At 53.5% G+C, this 22,115-nt stretch overlaps 1 protein-coding gene across 12 annotated transcripts in view; it reads left to right on the top strand.

The window, feature by feature from the left end:
- The window catches only part of TFEB (transcription factor EB), a 55,621-nt gene that overhangs the window by 19,453 nt on the left and 14,053 nt on the right, over nt 1-22,115 (top strand). For 4 of the 12 annotated variants that reach the window (XM_073904958.1, XM_073904956.1, XM_025890807.2 and 1 more), the window contains exon 2: nt 17,824-17,877. The exons of 5 other annotated variants lie outside the window; for them this stretch is intronic. The gene's annotated coding sequence lies outside the window, so the exon portion shown is untranslated. Of the gene's footprint in view, nt 1-14,544; nt 14,711-17,823; nt 17,878-22,115 lie in introns of those variants that run through there. 3 more of the 12 variants (XM_073904957.1, XM_025890805.2, XM_025890809.2) reach the window with 2 other exon arrangements.

Raw genomic sequence — 22,115 nt, 5'->3', positions numbered from 1 at the left:
AATATATCTTCATACCTCATACCTTTTTCTAACCAAAAAACCCATACCCTACTATTTTTTGCATAGAGTTGTTTCCCTTACTATTTCTAGTTGTAGTGATTACATATATTAATTAAAATGTTTAACCCTTAAAAATTTTAACTTACAGGGCGCCTGAGTGGCTCAGTCGTTAAGCGTCTGCCTTCGGCTCTGGAGATCGAGCCCCGCTTCAGGGTCCCTGCTCCGTGGGAAGCCTGCTTCTCCCTTTCCCACTCCCTCTGCTTGTGTTCCCTCTTTTGCTGCGTCTCTCTCTGTCAAATAAATAAATAAAATCTTTAAAAAAATTTTTTTTAACTTATAGTGAAAACTAACAAGTAAACAATGGTGAACTGTATGTTACACCAGCAGTCTATAAATTGGCAAATTTATAGATACATCTTAAAATTTCTAGAAGCATGTGCCTTTTTAAATTGTGCAATGCTTTTTTTTTTTTTTAAGATTTTATTTATTTATTTGACAGAGAGAGACACAGCGAGAACAGGAACACAAGCAGGGGGAGTGGGAGAGGGAGAAGCAGGCTTCCCACTGAGCAGGGTGCCTGATGTGCGGCTCGATCCCAGGACCCTGGGATTATGATTTGAGCCGAAGGCAGATGCCCAACGACTGAGCCACCCAAGCGCCCCTTAATCGTAAAATCTTTTAATGTGGCCAAGACATGTTTAACAGACTGAAATATCTTTAGACAAAATTGGGTAAACTTATGTTCAGTAATTAATGTTTAATATTTTATCTTACTTGGAAAGGATATTGATACTCAATGAATTTCTGTTATTTAACTTAGCAGAACTAATGGTGGAAGTTATCAAAAGATTTGGGAAACTATTTTTTTTAAAGATTTTATTTATTTGAGAGAGAGAGAAAGAGAGAGCACGATGGGGGGGAGGGTCCGAGGGAGAAGCAGACTCCCTGCTGAGCAGGGAGCCTGATGCAGGACTTGATCCAGGAACTCCAGGATCATTACCTGAGCCGAAGGCAGTGGCTGAACCAACTGAGCCACCCAGGCGCCCCTGGGAAGCTATTTTTAAAGTAGACGTACTAGGACGCCTGGGTAGCTCAGTCCATTAAACGTCTGCCTTCGGCTCGGGTCATGACCCCAGGGTCCTGGGATCAAGTCCCACATGGGGCTCCCTGCTCAGTGGGGAGTCTGCTTCTCCCTCTCCCTCTGCCAGCCGCTCCCCCTGCTTGTGCTCTCGTTCTCTGACAAATAAAAAAATAATTTTTAAAAAAGTAGATATACTATAAAACACAATTATTGTTGAAAAGTGTACATAAAAAAAGTTATTAAAAAAGTTTGTGTAAACATTCTTATCCCATTCATCTACCTAAATGACCTGTTTTAAACATTACATTTAGATTACCCACAAAAACTTCATGAGACGTTAGACAAAATCAGACATTATCCAAAGCTATTTTTCTCGCTGACAAATTCTGTAACGGAAAATATAAACTTACTTGACCAGTAAACCATGGTAGAGTAAAAGTTATATGTTTGCATCATAATTGATGCTCATAACTCTGAAGGCACATCTATTTTAATTAAACCAACAAGCTTTAACAAGCTTTTAGTTCCCAAGATTGTCCCAGATCAGTGTGAACCTAAAAAAAATTTTGGTTTAGTTTTCATATTTCTGAGTTTTAGTATTCACTGTCCTTGGAAGTGCTTGCTCCCCCAACTCAATAGAGCTCTTTTACAGATTAATTTTGGCAATACCATCTGGGAGGTAGAAATATATCATATATCTACAGCATACACATAGACACATGTAAATATACAGAGAGACACAAACACAAAGACTTTATAGCCATCATTCTAAAATTTTAGCTGGGAGTGAGGTGCAATAATACAAAACTCACAAGTTTATAGAACAGTTGGATCCAAATTGTATTTCCGGCAGTTGGAACAAGTTAAGCTTCCCCACTCAGATGGCTAAAGCTTTTTTACTTTTTATTTATTTATTTAATTTATTTATTCATTTAATAAGAGTGTATTTATTTGTCAGAGAGAGAGAGAGAGCACAAGCAGGGGGAGCAGCAGGCAGAGGGAGAAGCAGGCTCCCCACTAAGACCGATGAGGGGCTTGATGCCAGGACCCTGGGATTATGACCTGAGCAGAAGGCAGTTGCTTAACCAACTCAGCCACCCAGGTGCCCAGCTAAAGCTTTTTTAAAAGGACATTTGTGGGCAAAACACAAGATTTTGCACTAGCCCCATTTTCAAATTGTTCCCTTTTTCTCTGCCCGATGAAAAACTTCTCCCTAAAAGTTTTCATTTCAAAGAACAGCTCTTAAATCCTAGAGAAGATGGGAGCAGAAAATCCGTATTACAAAGGCACAGAGAAAGGACCTAAGTCTTTTCCAAGGAGTTTTGGGGGTATATTTGCCTCTTATCAGAGGTCTAGAGTAATCCCTATTTACATTTTTCCTACTTTTTCTTAAGTGCAGGATAACTCTGTTTCCAATGTCCTCATCTTTTACAATATCTGTAAGCATTCTGAGATGAGAAAATGAGGTTTGGGGATTGGTAAAGATAGGTGGGATTCGAAGTGTGTCTAGGCCCACATTTCTGGCTTTGTAGAGATTTGCAAGACAAAGACAGTCATTTCCAGTTCCCCAAGGACTGGATTGTGGCCTGAATATCAAGGGGGCTGACCTGCCCATCCAACTAAATTTGCTTCTTTGTATCAGGGAGATTTCCAACTGAGATGGGAAAATGTCTACATCCTAGAGAGTCTGAAAGTCTAAAGCGTTTAACAAAGGCCTTCTTGGACCACTTCACCTTAGGGGGGAAAGACTCTATTATTGTTCCTATTATTGAACATCGGCCTCCAGCTGATTCATTTCCTGATCATTTCAGGAGGGCCTGGGAGAATTTCTAGTCATCTGTTTTCTCTGTGAAGAGGGGGAGGGGTGCCTTTCCCCAGGGAGGCCATCTGGCTTGTCTGATAACTATAGTGTAATCACAGGTGGGGAGAATGCTCCTTAGCAGCCAGTCGAGGTCCCTGGGAGTGGGGTTGTGAATGATCACTCATCTTTCTAACTCTTCTTTAAATTTGGTAGGATCTTCTCAAAGTGGAGACAAAAGGGGCTTTGTAATTTCGTCTTGTTGAAAAAGTCCTTCAGGCTAGCCACCCTGTGCCTTTGTGTCTTCTTTTAAATTTGATCTTTCTGTAGGTACCAATTAGGCAATTATTTAGAATGAGAGCTCTCAGTTTTTGTGTGTATGTGAATATAGAAGTTTGTCCAATTCAAAGAATCCATAGTCATTGACAAGGAGGATCTTATATTAATCTTAATAGTGACTTGAACCAATAAGCCTTTTAATGGCTTAACCCTGGGCATTAGTGGTGTTCCTAAAGAAGGTGCAAAAGATGCAGCCTTTACAAGAGCCAAGAAGTTCACCCAGTGTTAGTCTAAGAAAGCAAAGACCTTTGTCATCATAGGTGGTAATAACGGTGTAGTAAAAATGGCGTCTCTGTGGTCTTTCATGGGAACATTAGATGTCTCCAGTTACAGACCTGCTAATTTGTCAGCCCGGGTGGAATGAGACTTCTCTAGCACTACCAAGACAGTGCAGGTTGAGACGACAAAGGCCTTTGTTGGATTGGGACCCTCTTATGACAGATTCCTCTGAGAGTTGGCATCGTCGGACAAAGAGAATGCCACTTGTGGCTTGGTGTCTTGGAACCCCAGTCTATTCAACTGGCCATCAAACGTATGATGGGACATGTGCCTTCCTGCTGGTGAAGACCAGAGGGAATATTCTCACCGATCACAAAGCCAAGCTCTCAGGACGTAGAATAAGACGAAAGGAAAGGAGACCTCTGGTTCTTCTCCATATGACAAACGACACAAGACAGAGACAGGAGAAAACAGTGACAATCTCTGGTTGTCAGAGGATCAGTAGAAAACAAAAGTATTTATAACACATTTTTACTAGAGTCCCTATACCCAAGGAACTAGTTGACACAAATATTTGCCCAATCTAAATTTAGAAGAGAAAAGGACTTACCATTCTTGCTTTCACCAGACCCAGCAGGCAGAGATCTGGGGGACTGATGTGGCTAAGAAGTTTTTACCTTCTGCTGGCTCCTGCGAGAGGTCCCAGAATCTCTCTGCTGTTCCCGGAGTGAGCATTGTCCAGCCGGCAAAGAGCCCCATGTTGGACACCAAAACTGTAGGGGAGGAAAATTTTTCCCTTCTTCCCTTCTAGGTTCTTTGGCTGGGCTAATAATTAAATTGATATAAGATAGATTAACAGGAGAAAAACAAATTTAATTTTGTATGTGCAGGAACCCCCAAAATATGAGACTCAAAGAAGTGAATGAAGCAGGCAGCTTTTGTACCATTTAGACAAAGAAACAATACATTTGTGAAGAATTAAGAAAACAAAGGGGTTTGGGCTTGGGGTAGCTAATTAATAAAGAAGTAACAAGGGCACCTGGGTGGCTTAGTCTGTTAAGCGTCTGCCTTCAGCTCAGGTCATGATCCCGGAGTTCCAGGATCGAGTCCGGAACTGGGCTCTGTGTTCAGCAGGGAGTCTGCCTCTCCCTCTCCCCCTCTCCCCACTCTTGCTCTCTCTCTCTCAAATAAATTTTTAAAAAGTTAAAAAAAAAAAAAAAAGAAGTAACAAGGGTTGTTTATACAGCCTTCTGGGCCCTGAATTCCCTATTTCTGGTGATAAGGGTGTGTCTCTACCTCTTGGTACAGGGAGGGTACTCTTCAGGTGGGAGATTTATTTCCTGCTCTCAGGGGCACAAAGGAGGGGCAGGGTGTCCTTTTTGTACCTGCTGTCTCTTAAGTAACTTTAATTCAAAATAATCAGTATGCCAAAGTGACATGTTTTGCTCTCCTTCACTTGCCCCTCTCAACAGGACTGTTGAGGATCAGTCAGGATGAAACCCTGGGTGGGTTCTGAGGGAGACCTTCATAAAACAGAAGTGCCAAACTCCCTGAAACCCCAGAGCCACTAGGAATTTTGAGGGGCTTGCTGCTAACTGCAAAGTCCTGATGCATTTTGTTTGGGCCTGCTTCAAGCTTTCATGTTTCCTGCTGGTTTTTATAGGCATTTGAACTGGTGACCCCAAATCTACTCCAGGGGACCCCAGTTCTACTCCCAGATGTGTTCCGTGGAAGGGTTTGGTGGTCAAGCAGGTATGGGAGAGGAGGAATCAAAAACAAAATGGAAGAGAAATAAGTCAATTAGAAAAAGATAATTATCGTATGATTTCACTTATATGTGGAATTTAAGAAACAAAACAGAGGGTCATAGGGGAAGGGAGGGAAAAATAAAATAAGATGAGATCAGAGAGGGAGACAACCCATAAGAGACTCTTAACTATCCGGAACAAACTGAGGATTGCTGGAGTGGAGGTGGGTAGTGGGATGGAGTGACTGGGTGATGGGCATTAAGGAAGACATGTGATATAATGAGCACTGGGTGTTATATGCAACTGGTGAATCACTGAAATCCACCTCTGAAACTAATAATACACTCTATGCTAAATAATTGAATTTTAATAAAATAATTTTTTTTTAAAAAGAAGAAACCTACTCAAATGGTTTTCTTTGCTGTAGGACTTGTCAGAGCGTTTGATATGCTGATACTCATTGTGTACCTCCAGTATGTGGTTGTGATGTACTGTAGGGTATCTCAAAGGCCTGGTGTTCAAAAGCTCCATTTTCCAGATGGAGAAACAGACCTGGAGTGAAACCTAGGAAATGATTTCCCCAGATCATGCAGTTATCTCTCATAAAGCTGGGACTAGATCTCAGGGCAACTGCCTTCATGGCCAGTGCTCTGCCCAGGACATCCCTGCCTTCCCCTCCTTCCTCCATTCTTCTCAGAGAAATGTTGTACTTAGTGCCACTCCCTTCCTGAAGGCCCCTCACCTTTTTCTGGCCCCTTCCCTCGGGGCTGCCAGCAGGATTAGAGGGTGTCCTATTCCCTCTGGGCATTCATTGATGGAGATGGGGCTGTGCCCAGCACACAGGCTCCGGGGAGCTGCTTGCCCGGCTAATGGATGGCAATATTAGGCTGCATCCCAGCTGAAGGGGCCCTGGCAAGTTAATTGGGTTTTCTGAGTCCCAGTCTCCTCAACTGTGTCAGGAAACTCATCACTTGGTTTATCATCTGGAGTTATTGAGAGGCTTCGCTCTGACACCGTATGTGAATGTGCTCTATTCATTTTCAATTCATGTACAGATGCCAGTGAGTCTAACTCTTCTTATCGTTTCTGGGGGGCAATGAGGGAAGAACCAGGAAAAAATGGGGGAGACCTCCGGCTGTGGGATCTAGCACGTTCGCCCTCCTAAGTTCCGTCTCCACCCCCATGCTTGCTGTCTGCCCTTTACGGTGCTGCCATCCCTCCGAGGTCCCCCACCCCCCATCACTTACAAGGTGGGCCGGTCTGGCTGCCTCTGGGACCCATTCTGCAGGTGAGACAGGAGGGGTGGGAGCTGGGACACCGTTTCCCACTTTCCTGTGGGGGAGTTGGTGTTCAAGTTGGGGAGAGAAGGTCAAGCATCTCAGGGCCTCAGCGCAGCTCTGCCTTGAGCCGGGCGGCCTTCTCCAGCCCTGCCTGCTGCTTGGTACCCCCCACCATTCATCTAGGGCGGCTGGCCACCTGTCCTGTGGGGTGGGAGGGCGTGTGGGCGCACCCTGTCTCCATCAACCCAGCAGTTGGGGTATAGATCCCCTAGGTCCTGTGTGAACGGTGGTGGGCTCTGAGGGAAAGGCCAGGAGATGGGCCAGATAGGGCCTGGGAGGTGGGAGGAGACGGTGCCTCCCTGGCTGAGTGTCCTCTCCCAGAGGGCTGTTTGCCCGGAGTTATTCTTAGCACTGACTCATTTACAGAGTCTATTTTTAGCCCTGTTTCTTAAGTGTTGCCAACATCTGGCACAGCTAGTACTGAAGGGGATAGGGGTGCAGAGGCGACCCCTTTGGGCATTGCTGGGGACTGGGGAGAGAGGACAGAGTCTTCTGCTTCCCTCACCTGTCACGACGTGAAGCCGGGCATGCAGTTGGTGTCCTATTTGTGCTTGTGCCTTGACTGCTCTCCCACTATCTCATCCCTTCAGCTCCAGCTCCTGTGGCTGGGGTGGGGGATGAGTGCTCATCAGGTAGGCTTTCCCAGGCCCACGCTGGACGGTCCAGTTGGCTTCTGACCCCTGCAGAGAGGGGCCTCAGAGGAGGGGGCAAGCCCCCAGCTCAGGCCCCTGTTGTAGCCCCCACCAAAGGAGGAGCCAGCAGTCGTTATAGGGGAGGAGTATTGCTCAGTGGTTAGGTGTGCAGGCTTTGCAGCCGGACTGCCTGGGGCCCAGTCCTGGCTTTGCTCCTTCCTAGCTGGGTGACCTTGGGCAAGTCATCCACCTCTTTGTAGCTCAGTTTCCTTATCTGTGGGATAAGGATGGGAGTCTAGTGTTTTGAGGATTAAGATAAGAACATATGAAATGCTGAATAGTAAGTGCTATATGTAAGGAGGTAGTGGCATTCTTATTACTTTTGTTGTTATTATTAGTATGAGAATTATTATTAGTATGAGCTTCTCATTAGTATGAGAAGCTCTGTGTGTGCCCTCTTTGGATGTCAGAATGAGTTGGGCAAGAGGCTTCCCAGCTTTTCTCTGAGTGACGTGAGGCTAGGGATGGGGCTCAGAGGGAGGGCTTATACCGAGGTATTGTGACAGCGATTTCTGTAGGGTTGTGGTAAGGGGTGGAGAGCAGAGAGGTGGGTTGGAACGTGGGCTTTATGCTTCACGGGTTCCATGAGTCGCTTGACCTTTGTGAACGTCCATTTCTTTTCCTACAAGACAGAGATGATAATAGGCCATAGAATTCTTGCTGGGCCCCTGGTGGGAGCTGGACCCGTGAGAGTGTGTGCCAGGTGGGGTGCGTTGCTGTGGCCCTTTCCCATGAGAGGGATGTGGTACCATTGCCTGGGGAGTAAGGGAAGAGAGTGTGGCCTCGAGGCTTGGAGAAGGGGGCCTGTGGTCCTGGCTGTCCCTCAGTTATGTGATCTGCACACATCACTGGCTTCCCCTGGGCTTCTGTAACGCAGCAAAGAGACCAGAGAAAGCTGGTTTTGAGACTCTTCCTCCAAACCCCAGGGAGTGATTCGGGGACTATTTGAACGCATGGGGTGGGGAGGCCCCCAGCTAGAGGCCAGGTGGTCTGGCCTTCCCCCATCCCCACAGAGCTACTTCATTCTCGAGGTTGACATATCAAAGATCTAGGTACATTTTGTCTGAAAACAGGGTTCTGCTGCTAGAAACAGCCCCAGGATCTCTGGTGGGTGACTTCCCAGGCTTCTTGTCATCTGATGGGCATTGAATCTTGGAGGTGACCTGTGCAGGGGGGTTCCAGTGTGCCATGGGCACTGGTGCCCAGAGAGTGCTGGGGCTCCCCATGGGGCGTGGGGGCACGGAGGGGGCTGTCTGGTTGCTTCCCTGGGGCAAGCTTTGAGCATTGCCCTGGCCTGGCTGCCTGCAGGACAGGGGTGCCTTGAAGACAACCCCCAACCCCGGAAGCAAAATCTCATGGGAGGGAGCGAGGGCTGAGATGGGGCAGAAGAGCCCCTGCCCCAGCACTGGCACATAGTAGGTGCTGAAGAAATACTTCAGAATGAATGAAGTGGTATCAGTGCAGTATCCCAGAAAAGCAGGACCCCTCCTGTGGTGGCAGATCCTCCACTACCCCTTCCTCTTCCTTCTGGCCCTGGCTCCGTCCTCCCTGTCCCCTGCTTCTTTGACCAGCCCGAAGCTGCCCCAGCCCTGGGGTCCAGGCTCAGCCGTACTCAGAGACTTGAACAAAGACACTTCCTCAGTCGGAGCCCCAGTATGACCATTGATAAAAGGAGGGTGATGGGCTCAGCTTCAGAAGGTCCCTTCTGGTGCCCAGTCTCTGTTCTCAGGACAGCTTGGACCCGCTTGCGCGTGTGCACACACACACTCAGCTCCATGAAGTGGGCCTGGCTACTGAAGGTCTTCTTCCTCTCCCCAGGCAGGAGCCCCCGCACGTTCTCCTGAGCTGAAAGCTGGGGTGCCGCAGCGCTCTGAATGGGGCCCCCAGGCTATGATATGCTGGAGCTGGGGCTTGGCTGGTGACGTGGGGGCCTGTGGGTGTGAGAGGAAGGGGGGCATCAGACTGTGTCCTCTGGGCTGCAGCTGCCACCGCGACTTCTGTGTGTGACCTTCTGGGAGTGTGGGTGGCCACCCATAGGGCACATATTTGTGTCCTTAGTGCCTGGGTGTGTGTGTGGGGGGGTGAATGGAGGCAGGAGGGAGCAAGGGCGATTATCTCCTATTGCCTGGAGCTGCCAGGGCTCTGAGGAGAATGGACAGTGATTTCATGCAAAGGAGCCCTTCGGTCTCTGCATTTTGGCCAGGACCTGAGGGATAGGGTGGCCTGGCTTCCCTCCTTCCCCCCTGCCTCCCCTACCTACCGGCCAGAGGCCCGTGCTGCCCCTGCTCCCACCTCAGGGGGAGGGGACCGCCTTGATCTGCAGTCTGACACCCCTCTCGGGGGTTTCACGAGTTCATCTGTACCTGCAGCTACAGGTGTCAGTGTGGGGACGAGGAGGGCATCTAGGCCTCAATTCCAGGCACTAGGTAATCCCCTAAAGCCAGAGGAAGTAGCCTGCAGGGGCCCCGGCTGGGATGCTGTGGTCATTACCCCATACCAGCCCGGTGGTTTTCCAGCTTGAGAAGACCTGCCAGGGAGGGGAGAGGAGAGGCTCCCCCTGCCCACCGTCCCTGCCGTCTCAGCTTCAGCCTGCTGGTGACTCATTCCCCTGGGGAGTGAGCGGCTTCTCTCCCCTGGGTCACCCGGGGCCTTGGTGCTGAGCCCAGGGCCCCAGCAAGATTGGGGGGGTGGGGCGGGGGTTGGGACTGAGGCTCTCTTTCTGGGGAGAGGGTCTCAGCAGACTTTTCTTGTACCTCCTCCTGGCCCCGCAGACTACCTTCCTTTGCCCACAGCAGAGGTCACAGCCCCACATTACATAACAGGTCCGAAATGCCTCACAAGTGAGCAGCCCAGTGGGGCAGCTGGATCCAGGACTCCCTAATTCCCCAGTGCCCGGCACTGAGCATGTCCCCATTCCGCTGCCTGGGCTCATTGAGGGAGTGGGTGGTGCCTGCCTCCCTACCCACCCCCCCAGCAGGGCTGTGCAGCCTGGGAGGGGTGGGGAGGCCCTCTCCAGGGAAATGAATTCCTGGCCTGACCCCAGATGCTGGCCTGCCCAGCTCTGCTCCCGGGCAACGCTGGGTGTACACACAGCCCCATTGTATGCCCGGGCTCAGTGCCCACCGTGGGCTGGCACCAGCTCTGTCAACAGCAGTGGCTCCTCAGTTCCTCAGCAGCCTCTGCCAGGGCCCGAGCCATTGGGCCCCTGGTGGGGAGGCAGGAGGACCGGTGATCAGGGTGGAGAGCGTGTCCTGAGTGGAGGGGCGGGGACCATCCAGCTACTTGAGGAACCAGATGAATACATTTGTTCCTGTCCTCAAGTGTGAGGTACCAGAGCAGGGAGCATTAGCTCCCCATTCATGTCGGGAAACCGTGGCATTGAGAGGCATCAGTGACTTGCCCAAGGTTACACAGCTACCAGGCGGTGGAGCTCAGGGTTGAGCCCAGGCAGCCTTGGGGCCAGAGTCTGGGCTCTCTGCACCACTTACTCCCATGTTAGGGTTCAGGAAAAGGCAGGCCTTCTTCTTTTCACAGACCAGCTTTGGGGGCTGGGGCAGGCCACTTCCAGAAAGCGTATGTTCCCAGGGTGAAGGGGGCCCAGGATCGTTAGGGTCTAGAATCTCCATGTGCTTGTGAAAAGTATGGTAGTTAATTTTCAAGGACGATTTAGGGGGGCCGAGTGGGCAGAGCAGGTCTCCAGAGCTGGAAGGCAGCTCTGTGCCTCAGTTTCCCTGCTCCACCTGCATTGTATATCTCCTGTGCATCTTGCTAGGGCACAGGAGTGTAGAGATGAGGTGTGGTGAGGGCTGGGGCCTGGACCCTTGCACTTATCCTCTGCTCCACAGACTGGTGAGGAAGCCCCCCTTTCCCAATCTAGATGCCCCTGGAGGCAGGGTGCCAAGGCTTCCAGTTGCTTCTATTCTGAGAGTCCGTCCTGAACTGCCCCATCTCCTCAGGTTTCCCAGCCCGAAGGGACCTCTGAGGCCAGGCGGCCTGCAGAGGGGCAGCCTGGCTCTAGGCTATGAGGGGGGTCCCGCTTCTGCCTCATGCCCGTGCCCCTCAGGGCAAGGTGGCAGGTGCCCAGACAGCACTCTTATGGGGTCTGTCCCATTTCTCCCTTCCTGGGCTCACCTCTACCCCACGAGCCCCACCCCGGGGCTGGGCAGAGCTGAAACTTCTCTCTCTTCTCAGCCCACCCTCCTTGTGCCCTGTCGTCCTGGGCATGGGGCCTGGTCCCCTCCTTTGGTGCCACCTCAGCCCTCTTAAAAATGGACTGGGCATTCTGCAGTGACCACAAGATTGTGCAAGGCCAAGGCTGGGCCATGGGGACAGGTGGAGGAGAGAGAAACTGGAAGGGGACACTGAAGCCGGCTTCCTTCCCACCCTGCCCCGGAGCCTTGTCTCCCTCCCCACTCCGCTGGGGCTCATCTTTCTCCGTTTGTGCCGTTCCTGCCAACAGCCAACACATCGCCATCCGAGTGGACACATCTACAGGCTTCTGGACACCAGTGGGGGTTGGACATTCTATGGAAGTGGGATGGGGCAGGGGGAGCAGCTGGAGGCCCAGACTGTGTTGGGGAGAAGGAGCGAGGAGGCCTCCCCAGCTCAGCCCGGGGCCGTGTAGGGAGGGCATTCTGGATGCCTTGAGGCCTGGTAGGGAGTTTGGCGAACTTTGTCTGGAGGACAGTGGGGCGCCATTGGGGGTGATGGAGCAGGGAACGACTTTTCTTTGTTGCTCAGTCCATTTTGTTTCCACTCCCTTGTTCTCTCAGGGCTGTTTTCTTTCTCTGTTTCTCCAGAGACAATAAACCCTTCTCTCTGCTCTTCAGCCCCCTTTGTCCAATTCCTGCTCACCCCCTCCCACACGTCCATACTCTGTTCTTGGCTTTCTCTGCCTGCCATCCTGGCCTGCTCCCCCTGCCCTGCTTTGTCTGGCTTCCCCTCCCTGTCCCTAGCCCCTGACCCAGCTTCCCTGGAATTGGGCCTTTGAGGAGGGGGCGATGGGCCTGGTGGGACCTCACAGGGGCCTGGCGTGATGAAGACTGAGCCAGAAGGATGCCCCCCTGTTCTGACATAGCTCCCTGTACCCTTCAGAGAATGACCCGCCCCCAATAGTGTGGCTAAGTCTCCTGAGGAGGATCTTACTTTTCTTTCTTTCTTTTTTTTTTTTTTTAAGATTTTATTTATTTATTTGAGAGAGAGAGAATGAGAGATAGAGAGCACGAGAGGGAAGAGGGTCAGAGGGAGAAGCAGACTCCCTGCCGAGCAGGGAGCCCGATGCGGGACTCGATCCCGGGACTCCAGGATCATGACCTGAGCCGAAGGCAGTTGCTTAACCGACTGAGCCACCCAGGCGCCCAGGATCTTACTTTTCATTTGTCAGCCTGATAAATGGAGATACGGATTTCTCTAACAGATAAATTAGAGAGTGATGGGCCTTCATGTTTTTGTTATTAAATTTAGCAGAAAGGATATGGACCCAGATGGGAATCAGACTGCAGACAACTCTTGTGTCTTTTCTGTCTCCTTTCAAACACCCACCTACTATCCATGTATGCATCCATCCGTTATATCCATCCATGCACACATGCATCCATCCATTCGTCAGATATTCATTGAACACTTATATTAGGTGCTTTACATTGAATCCTTACAGAAATTCTCCAAGATGGCCATTTTCTGCATCTTACACATGAGGATAGTAAGAGCCTGGGAAGTTGAGTGAGTTGCTGAAGGACACACAGACAATAAGCGACACATCTGGAATATTCAGCTCCACCTGCTTTAAAACGTATGTTCTTGGTGTGGAATCAAGTGGCCGCCCTTGGTGTCCCCAGTGCCTAGTCCTTCACATGGAGCGTAACAGCCATGCTATGGAATGAATGGGCGTGCTAAGGTTCTAGAATGCTGGGGTTCTTGAGTTCTCTCCTCGATGCAGCCTGGGGTCGGGAGGCACTGCTGGTCTCTAGTCCTCTTGGCATTTGCCACCAGTAACCTCATGGCTGCCATCACCCCCCTGGAATGGGGGCTTCTTCTCCACATGAAGTGCAACCCTGGCTCATCCTTGTTGCTTCTGTCCATATTGTCAGCTCTGCTTCTGAGGGCGGTCTTACCTCTAATGGGTGGGAAAGTTCTAGGTACGCACTTGGCCGTTGCCCCATCTCCCCCAGTGATTGGGTTCGTACACACCCACCCCGCAGCTTCTCCACGGGATGGCCAGCCGCCTTCTAACTCTGGCCCTTTTAGCAGCCTGTCTTTCTAAGCTCTAGAGTTAGCTGCTCAGTTTCAGGCCCTGACTGCCTCATCAGGGCCCATTGGCTGAGACAGGGCTGTGAGTGCAGGGAGTTTACCTGGGAGGTGACCGGCAGTGGGACAGGCCAAGTGAGACGGGGAAGGAAAGGAAGCCAGAACAATGTGTGCTCAGGAGCGGGCGACCACTGTGGCACCTGAGGCTCAGGCTCACTGGGGACCCCCGTGGAACCTGCTTTAGAGTGACCCAGGGACAGGGGGTGGGGTGGGGGGGAGCTGGGTGCTTACTGCCTAGCTCCCGTCGGCCCATGGCTAAGGGCCGCTGGGGGAAGGCGGGATGCTGCCTCGGCTGGCTCAGCTGGCTCAGCTGGCTCAAACACGGCATGGGGGAAGGTGCGGGCAGCTGGAAGGGGTGAGGCTGGGGCCCTGACAGCCTCAGCTGCGCTCTCTGAACCCAGGCCCGGTAGTCCAGCCTGTCCCTCGGAGCATGCGTCTTGCCAAGCCCTGTCTCCCCAGCTCCCTTCTTTCCATGCCCACGAAGCCGTGCCTCCCGGCTGCCCCGGGCAGACCCTGTCCCCCGGCCCCGCAAGCCAGTCACCAGCGCCACATTCATTGTGTTCAACAGAGACTTAAGGAGCTCCTACTATGTGCCCGTGGCTGCGGATAAAAAGAGGAAGCTGTTAGGACCCCTCCAGGCGCTCACAGCAGAGGAGAGGGCCTCAGTGCACATGAGGTCCTTCCCATGTGCCGGACACCGGCAGCCATTTCCAGTCCCCGGCCGAAGGGAGTGGACTTCTCTGGGCCACGTCCTCTCCGAGAGGGTGGGACGGATGTGCCGGGGAGCACAGAGCCTGGAGCCACCTTCGAGTCCCCTCCCAGCCCCAGCATCCTGAGACTGTGATTGTAGCGGTTTTGCTGACTTCCTTTTCCTTTCTCTCAATGCCCCTGCCTCTTCCCCTCCTGGGGCCACTAGCCCCATGGCTGCCACGTGGTTGTCTTCCAGTGCCCTCCCTCCACGTCTCTATGAGGAACAGGATGCAATGCGCGGGGCAATGGGGTGGGGGGTTGCTTTATGCAAGGGCATCCTTCTGTGTCCCTGGTGAAGGCTCTGGCCGGTGCCTGCTTCCTGGAGAGGGGCCTCCTCCCTGCTGACTTCTGCTCCCGTACCACAGGCTCACACTGCATTCTCAAGCCTTATGGGGCTGAGGGCATGGGAAGAGTTAAGAGTGGGAAGTGGTGTGTAGGTAAGGCCTTAGGTGTGGGAGTGCGGGGCGGGCAGGTGGGGGGCAGGGCGGGGCAGGTGCTGGGCCTGGCAGTGGGTGCATTAGGCCACAGGCAGGCAGGCCAGATTCTCGTCCCTTTGATTTCTCTCTCCAGCTGCCGCCCAGAGCCTTTCCCCTCCAGGTTGGGTCAGGGTGCGTGTACCAGGGTGGGCGGCAGGAGTTTGTCTGCCCATGCGGGCCAACCTCGTGACCTCTGACATATTCTCCCTCCATCTACTGTGCACCTGCCCCACTTGGACAGAGGGTGGCTGTGCTCTTGGGGCTGGCATGCTGGTGTGAGGGCTGGGAGGAGGCCGGACACGGTTTATGTGGGACCAAGAGGTGGACTATATGATGAGGCTTTCTGTTGGTGGCTCAGGTTGGAGCTGAAGCGACTTTGGTCCAGGGAGGAAGTATAAGGCAGGTACAGATGGCTGCCCACACCTCTCCTCTGGGGGGCCGGGGGCGGGGGACGTGGGGAGGCAGCAGGACACAGGTGGGTGGGAGATGACGAAAGCCGGAGAGCCGAGTGACGGGCTCCTCCCCCAGCCCGACATGCACAAAATCTAGGGCGCTTGGTTCCTCTCTCTGCCCGGTTAAGGGAACAGTGCTGCTTATGTTTAAGGACAGAAACCAAAGGTGGGCCGGCTGCTGTGCAAGTTTGGAGAGTAAGACTGGTGGTGTTCCTGTCCTAGCTGTGCGTGCAGCGGGGATAGGGCAGGTGCAGGCCGCTTCCTCACTCTGTACGTGGGCCGTGCCGTGGAGGCCGTTGCACCTGCGGGGGGAGAGGTTGGCTGTCGGGCCAGTTCTCTGGCTTCCCAGATGGAGAAGGGGTCCAGGTACCCACTGGAGCGTATCTGGGCAGGACAGAAACAAAGCTGAGTTTGGGGTCTGGGGTAGCAGGCAGCACTGGGGAGGCCCTGGGGTGGGTGAGGGCTGGGACAGGACCCAGGCAAGGGAACCCCTGATTTTGTGCCGCTGCTGTTGTCCCCAGAAGGCCAGGTTTGGGGGGGGACAGGGGAGGAAGGCCGATGTGTAGTGAGCAGAGGACAGCCTGTCGCCATCCTGCGGCCTCTGTCCGTGCCGCCGGCCGCCCTGTCCTGCCCCCACCAGGCGTGAGTCAGACCGAAAGCAGAAGCTGCCAGACATTGCACAGGGTGAAGCGAGGCAGAACCAACTGTGCTATTTTGGAACCTGGTTAATTCTCCTCCTGTCCCCCACCTCTCTTGTCTCAGGGCTCCCACCCCCTCCTGGCCACCAGCACTTTGCCTTCCGCAAGGGGACAGTCAGGTTGGGACTTGGTTTCCTCTGGCATGGGTGGGGCAGGGGCGCTTCATGTCCTTCCCCTTGCTGGACCCCCTCCCTGGCCGAGAGGTGCTGGCTTTTAGGGAGCCAGCCTCCTGGCATTGGGGGACAGAGTGCCCCCTCCCGGTGGGAGTTCCGAGCCCGCAGGCAGGGCACCCAAGGGAGATGATGGTGGGCTTTTGGCGCCGCCACCTCCCTGCGCCTTCCCCCGCCCATCTTTCCCCACCCTTGAGCCAACTGTCAGCCTCCCCAGAGCTGAGAGCTACCGGGGCTTCACGGGGTAGCGTCTCCCAGCAGCAAACTCTTAGAGGGGTGGGAGGGATTTCCGGACCCAGAGGGGAGATATTTTGGGGCCAAGGGCCTTTCCAGAACCCATGACATCACATAACCTGCAGCAGTCCCCACTGACCCCCTAATCTATGGCTCTTTCTTGGGCCTCCTAGGCCTGCTTGAGGTTCTGGCCCCACACTTTAGGGTTTCTTAGGAGCCTGCATGAGCCTGGGGCCCTTGGCAGTCCAGATTGTGGTGGTGAACGAGGTCAGTAGGGTGTGTGTTTCTGAACCGGACATGGAGGTATAGAGGTGAGAGCTGCCCCCATCTGTGGGTAGGGTGCACAACGGTCCCTGCCCATTGGGAAGTGACATGGTCGGAGAGGGGGTCAGCTTGGCTCCTGGTCTGTGTGAATGCGTGCGTCCGAGATGAGTGTGTTGGATGCACAGCCTCCACGGTGTGTTGCTGCCTCGGGGGGGACCCTGAGATCAGAAGCTTCACCCTGTTATTTACTCCCCCAGCCATCTGGGGTGGGAAGTTTCATGCTTGGGGGGGCGGTCAGCAGGCATGTTGCAGGTGACCAATCAAAATGTGGGTCCTTGTTGACCTCAGATGCGCAGGACTTGGGTTTCTCATGGCTCAGATGGATTTGGGGCTTAGGCAGGTGCAAGCAAGGGTAAAGCAGTAAGGAGGAAGGAGTGGTCTCCTAGGCCTGCTGCAGGGGGCTTCAGCACACCCCCTGCCTCCTGTGGACCACACAACACACCCATGCGGGTGCACACTGTCCTTCTGGGGCCATGTGAATGGCATGGTAAGCGTGCTTGTATGTGCAAGGTTGTGTGTGTAGGAGATGCTGTGGGTGTGTGAGTGGGCGCGTCTCACGCAGCCTATCTGGACTGCTTTTCCACTGGTAACCAGATGAGTTTCCTGGCTGTTTCCCCACAGACCCGGACCGTTCCCCCTCCTGCACAGGCTGGAGCCCCAGCACCGGGCGAGCATTGAGTGCAGAGCCAGCCTAGAGCCCCGTGTTCCTGCCTCCACCTTGGTCTCTGGGCCTGAGAATCAGGACTGTTTGTTCAGGGACGAGCCATGCTGTCCCTTCAGGTGTTTCTTCCCACCAGGAGCCTGCACCTCCCCACTGTCTTTTTCCACCCCTCACCCATTTTCATGCTTGGAAGCAGGTGACCAAGCCCCCAGAAGGCTGCAAGTGACTTTAATGCACCCACAAATCTCCTAGAATGCTATGTTAAGATGCAGGTTCTGACTCAGTAGGTCCGGGCTATCCTGAGAGCTTGCATTTCTAACCAGCTCCCAGGGGATGTGAGGCCTGGGGACCCTGCTGTGAGTGGTGAGGACTTAAAAGGCCCTGAGCCATCTAAACTCCGGCCAGACTGACGCTGCTCACCCAGCCAGGGAGCTGACACTCACGGGCCACCCCCTAGGTGCCAGGAGCATCTCACGCTCCTTGATCCCTTCACCTACTCTGAGGGAGGTGGCATTATCAACATCCTGTTTTACAGATGGGGAAACTGAGGCTCTGAAAGACTAAGTTCCTGTCCCGGGTCACACAGCTGGTAAGTGGCAAAGCCAGACTTGAACTCTGGTCTGTCCGTCCATGTCCCGAGCCTAATGAGCATATGAGCATTCCACTAAAGCCCAGGTGTCTCGCAGAGAGCCCAGAGAGCTGCAGCCCAGGGGGCTGGGTGAGGGGATGGCACACAGTGGTCAGGAAGCTGTAGGGGGGCAGCCGTGGGAGGCTGAGGGGAAGCGGGGGCTGACGGGGGAATAGTGCTGGAAGGACAAAAGCTGCGTGAGGCTGGCATCCTGCCCCGCCTGCCTACCCCGGGGCCCCTCCACGAATGGGCTTGCTATCACTTGCCTCTTCAGGCCCCTTTCCAGACAGACTCTCCCCTCAGGCACCTACCCCATTGCCCTGCTCCCTGTGCTCGCGAGCCTGGGCTGGGGGAGGTCGGGCGTGCGGACTCCTGACCGGACGCCCCATGCCTACCAGCTGTGTGACTTCAGGCAAAGCGTCAACCTCTTCTGCGCCTCAGTTGTTCCTTCTCTGAAATGGGAGGGTGCACTACTGCTTCCTCACAAGTGGGTGGGCTTGCTTTGAGGGTGAAATCAGTAATATCTACCAACTCAGAACTGTGCCTGGTGCGGAATACGCGCTCAGTACAGGTAATAACAAACGCCTGTTGGTTTGTACCCAGGAGACTGGAGGCCGCCCTCCGTACGTGCAATGTGGTCGTCACGCTCACGCTCATACGTGTTCTCCTTCCTTCCTTTCCCCTCCCCTCTGCAATGTCTTCTTTTCTTTAGCAAAACCTGGATATTTCAGTTATAAAGAGATTGCTTTCCAAGTGCTCAGAGGCAGATTAAACTCTTGAAAAGGAAGCCAAACAGTAGTTCATCGGCAGTGTATGAGCCAAGCCCCGGCAGGGACGAGAAAGACTGGTGTGGGGCTGGGGCAGCAAGGTTGGAGAGGAAGCCCTCCAGGAGCCGGGGCCGGTGCCAGGGCTGGTGGGTCGGGTGCGCCATGGCCCTCGGGCCTAGGGCAGGGAGGGCTGGGGCAGGGGGGCTTAAGTGCCGGGGCTGGTTTGGGGGTGAGACGTCAGGTGGAAGCAGAAGGCACTCCACGTGCTGGCTGCCTACTCCTCTGTGGCTGCACCCTCTCCCGCCCAGAGTCACCGAGCCTTCCTGGCCCAAGTACCAGGCCGAAGAACTAGGGTGTGTGTGTGCATTGTGGGATTGCGGTCTCCTGAGGAGAAAGGAAAGCCAAGGCTGGGTCCCCAAGGCTGCCCTGGTGTTCCCACGTGCTGGGCAGCAGCAGGAGTGATGGTAAGGATCATTCCCTGGCCTGCAGGCTGGCTCCACGGGCACGTGGCCTTGGCTGCATCCATGCCATCCAGAGGCTCAGCGTGCCCGGACAGAGCAGGAGGGGGCCTGCCAGGGACCCCGTCCTGCCCTCTCACGTAATCAACCAGGTTCCAAGGCCCAGAGAGGGATAGGACCTGCCTGAGATCACAGCTGGGCAGGGGGATAGCCAAATGCAGGTCTTCTAATACCACTGTGTTCTTGGGAAGCATCCGAGGCTTTTGTGCCAGGCCTAGGGAGCCCTGTGTCTCGTTCTGGGAATTCTGATGGGTGGGATGGGGTAGAGGTTCAGAAGAAAGCTGATTTCTCTGGAAGCTTCCTTGTACCTGGGGAGGCTGGTAGGTGGCCAGGAAACAACTGGAGAACCAAGCAGTGTAGCCACAGGCAGGACGCTCAAGGGGACCAGGTGTCCGGGAGGTGGGGGCAAGGGAGCAAGGAGGGGAGGGGGAAGGAGCTGCCCGCTGAGCGGCAGGGTGAGGATAGGGCAATGTGTGTGTGAGAGACAGGCAGGCAGGCAGAGGGTCTGCATGTGTGGCTAGACTGTATCTGTGCATACCACAAGGGTAGACTAGGAAGAAAGAAGAAACCTTTCTAGTTCCTTCTCTCCATGCTTCCCTCAGCTACATGTCCCCTGTCCCCCAAAGCCCAGTGGCAGTCTTCCTGGGGCAGGCCTCATGCCAGGCTCCCACTGGTCCCTATGGGACAAGACAGGCGCCTCTTTGGTCTGGGATTGCCTTTGAAGCCTCTCCATGTGCCGCACAATCGCTGTGCCTTGCCCCGGGTCAGCAGGCGGGCCAGCCAGCAGGCGTCAGCTCCCACCCCTTCCTGTGGGATGTGAGCTGGGACGTGGGGCTGATGGGCCTGAGCTGTAGGCACGGAGGCCACTGAGCAGGCCAGGAGCTGCTGTAGCTGCCCTTCGCCTCCCCTCCCCTTCCTTTCCCTCCTCCCCACCTCCTGCCTGAGTTCAGAGATTTAAAAGCAAGCCCCTGGCCCCCCTCACTCCTCCCCCCACCAAGCCCTGCAGCACCCCCCCCCCACCAAGGCCTCCTGTGGTAGGTCCCCTCGAGACAGGTGCCCTGAGTGCCGAGTAGGGTGCACCCTGGGTTTGAGTTTCACTGGGCTTCCACTGATGTGCTCTGTGCAGACCACCCTTCTGGAGCGTTCGTTTCCTCTTAGGATTCACTGTTTGTTCCCCAGTCTTTATTCATCACAAACAGGGGATTGTTCAGCCTGTGCCAAGAGTGGTCCCACTTGGCCAAGTGATTATATTGCATGAGAGAGACAGAGGCCCACGTCCCACTTGATAGCCTTTATGTCTGTCCAAGGTCAGGTGACACTCAGCCAGGGGATGGAGGTGAGATGAGACATTCCCTCTAGGGGAGGGTCCTGGAGGGAACTTTCCCCGTGTGATGAAAACGCCCTCCGATTCGATCGGGGTGGTGATTACACAGGGGTACACACCTGTAAGAATGCACCGAGCTGTACACTTTAAATCTGTGCATTTTGCTGGGATAAATTGTATCTTGGTTAAAGGGGAGAAGGCCAAAACATTAAAATAAAAATATTAATTACTGACCTCTACTTCTGAAACCAGTAATACATTATATGTTAATTAATTGAATAAAAAAAATAAAAGTGTTCAAAAGAACATACCACTGACCCCATTCTTGCTCCTGGTACCAAATACCTTCCAGTCAAATAGTGCACACTTAGCAAGGGTGAGTGTGATTTCCGTTTGCTCTTTTTCTTTTCTTTCCTTTTTTTAAAAAAGATTTTATTTACTTATTTTGACAGAGAGAGAGACACAGCGAGAGAGGGAACACAAGCAAGGGGAGTGGGAGAGGGAGAAGCAGGCTTCCCGCTGAGCAGGGAGCCCGATGTGGGACTGGGATGTGGGACTGGAGCCCGATGCGGGACTCGATCCCAGGACCCTGGGGTCATGACCTGAGCCGAAGGCAGATGCTTAACGACTGAGCCACCCAGGCACCCCCGTTTGCTCTTTTTCAATCTTGGAGGCAGCCAGAGGGCCCCAATGTTGCCTTTCATGACCTCCAGGGAACCACTGGACCAGATAACAAACCACCTGAATTATGAATCATCTCCAGAGTGCCAGGCACTGTGCTAAGTACCCTGCCCGCCCATGGTCTCTTTAGAACCCGGGGGTAGGATCGCTATTACCCACATGCCTCTCCCGTTGCACTGCAGTGAATCATGTGATATACAAGCTCTGGAAATGGAAGTCTTATACAAACGCAAAGCTTTTGGAAGGGAAACAGAGAGGGTGCCCAGTAATGGGAAAAGCTGGCCAGAGGCCTTCCTGCCCTGTCCCATAAGGAGAGACGAGCTGGGGTTGCTGTTACGCTGCTCTGCCCCAGCCTGGGGTCTTGATATGGTGTGTGTGTGTGTGTGACCGTTTCTCAAAAGAAACTTGAGAGGAACAATAAGAGGAGACTGGTCCAGGGATGCCCTAGGTGGGCATGGACAAAGGGGACAATAAACAGTGACAAAGTGGTGACATCTCTCCCCTGCCCACATTTACATCCTTGCAGAGGATCCCATACCTAGCATCCCAACTTAGGTCACAACCATTTTGGGAGAGGTAGCCCCAGCTGCTAAGCCCCACTTGACTGATGGAAAGACTGAGGCTAGGCTGAGACATTGAGTCGGGCTCCCGGGAATCTTATCCTCCCCCACCCCCTCCCCAGCTCTCTTTGGGGCTGGGCCAATGGATGCCCCCCCTCCCCCAGGACCTGCGGGGACCGTGACCACCTTGGCAATTTCAAATGGCCGCGACCTATGGCATGGGGATTGTGTGCACATTTTTGTTCTGTTCCTTAGTTCATCAGGCCTTCCTTTGCCTCTGCCAGAGGGAGTTCAGAGAAGACAAAACAAACCAGGTCCTGGAACCTTCCCCTCTCTTCCCTTCACAAGG

Source organism: Callorhinus ursinus, unplaced genomic scaffold (genome assembly GCF_003265705.2).
Source record: "Callorhinus ursinus isolate GAN/ISIS: 27379988/994484 unplaced genomic scaffold, GSC_fseal_2.0 scaffold22, whole genome shotgun sequence".
Taxonomy (NCBI): domain Eukaryota; kingdom Metazoa; phylum Chordata; class Mammalia; order Carnivora; family Otariidae; genus Callorhinus; species Callorhinus ursinus.
Note: the sequence above shows the minus strand (reverse complement) of the source record. Positions and strands in the feature narration are given on the sequence as shown.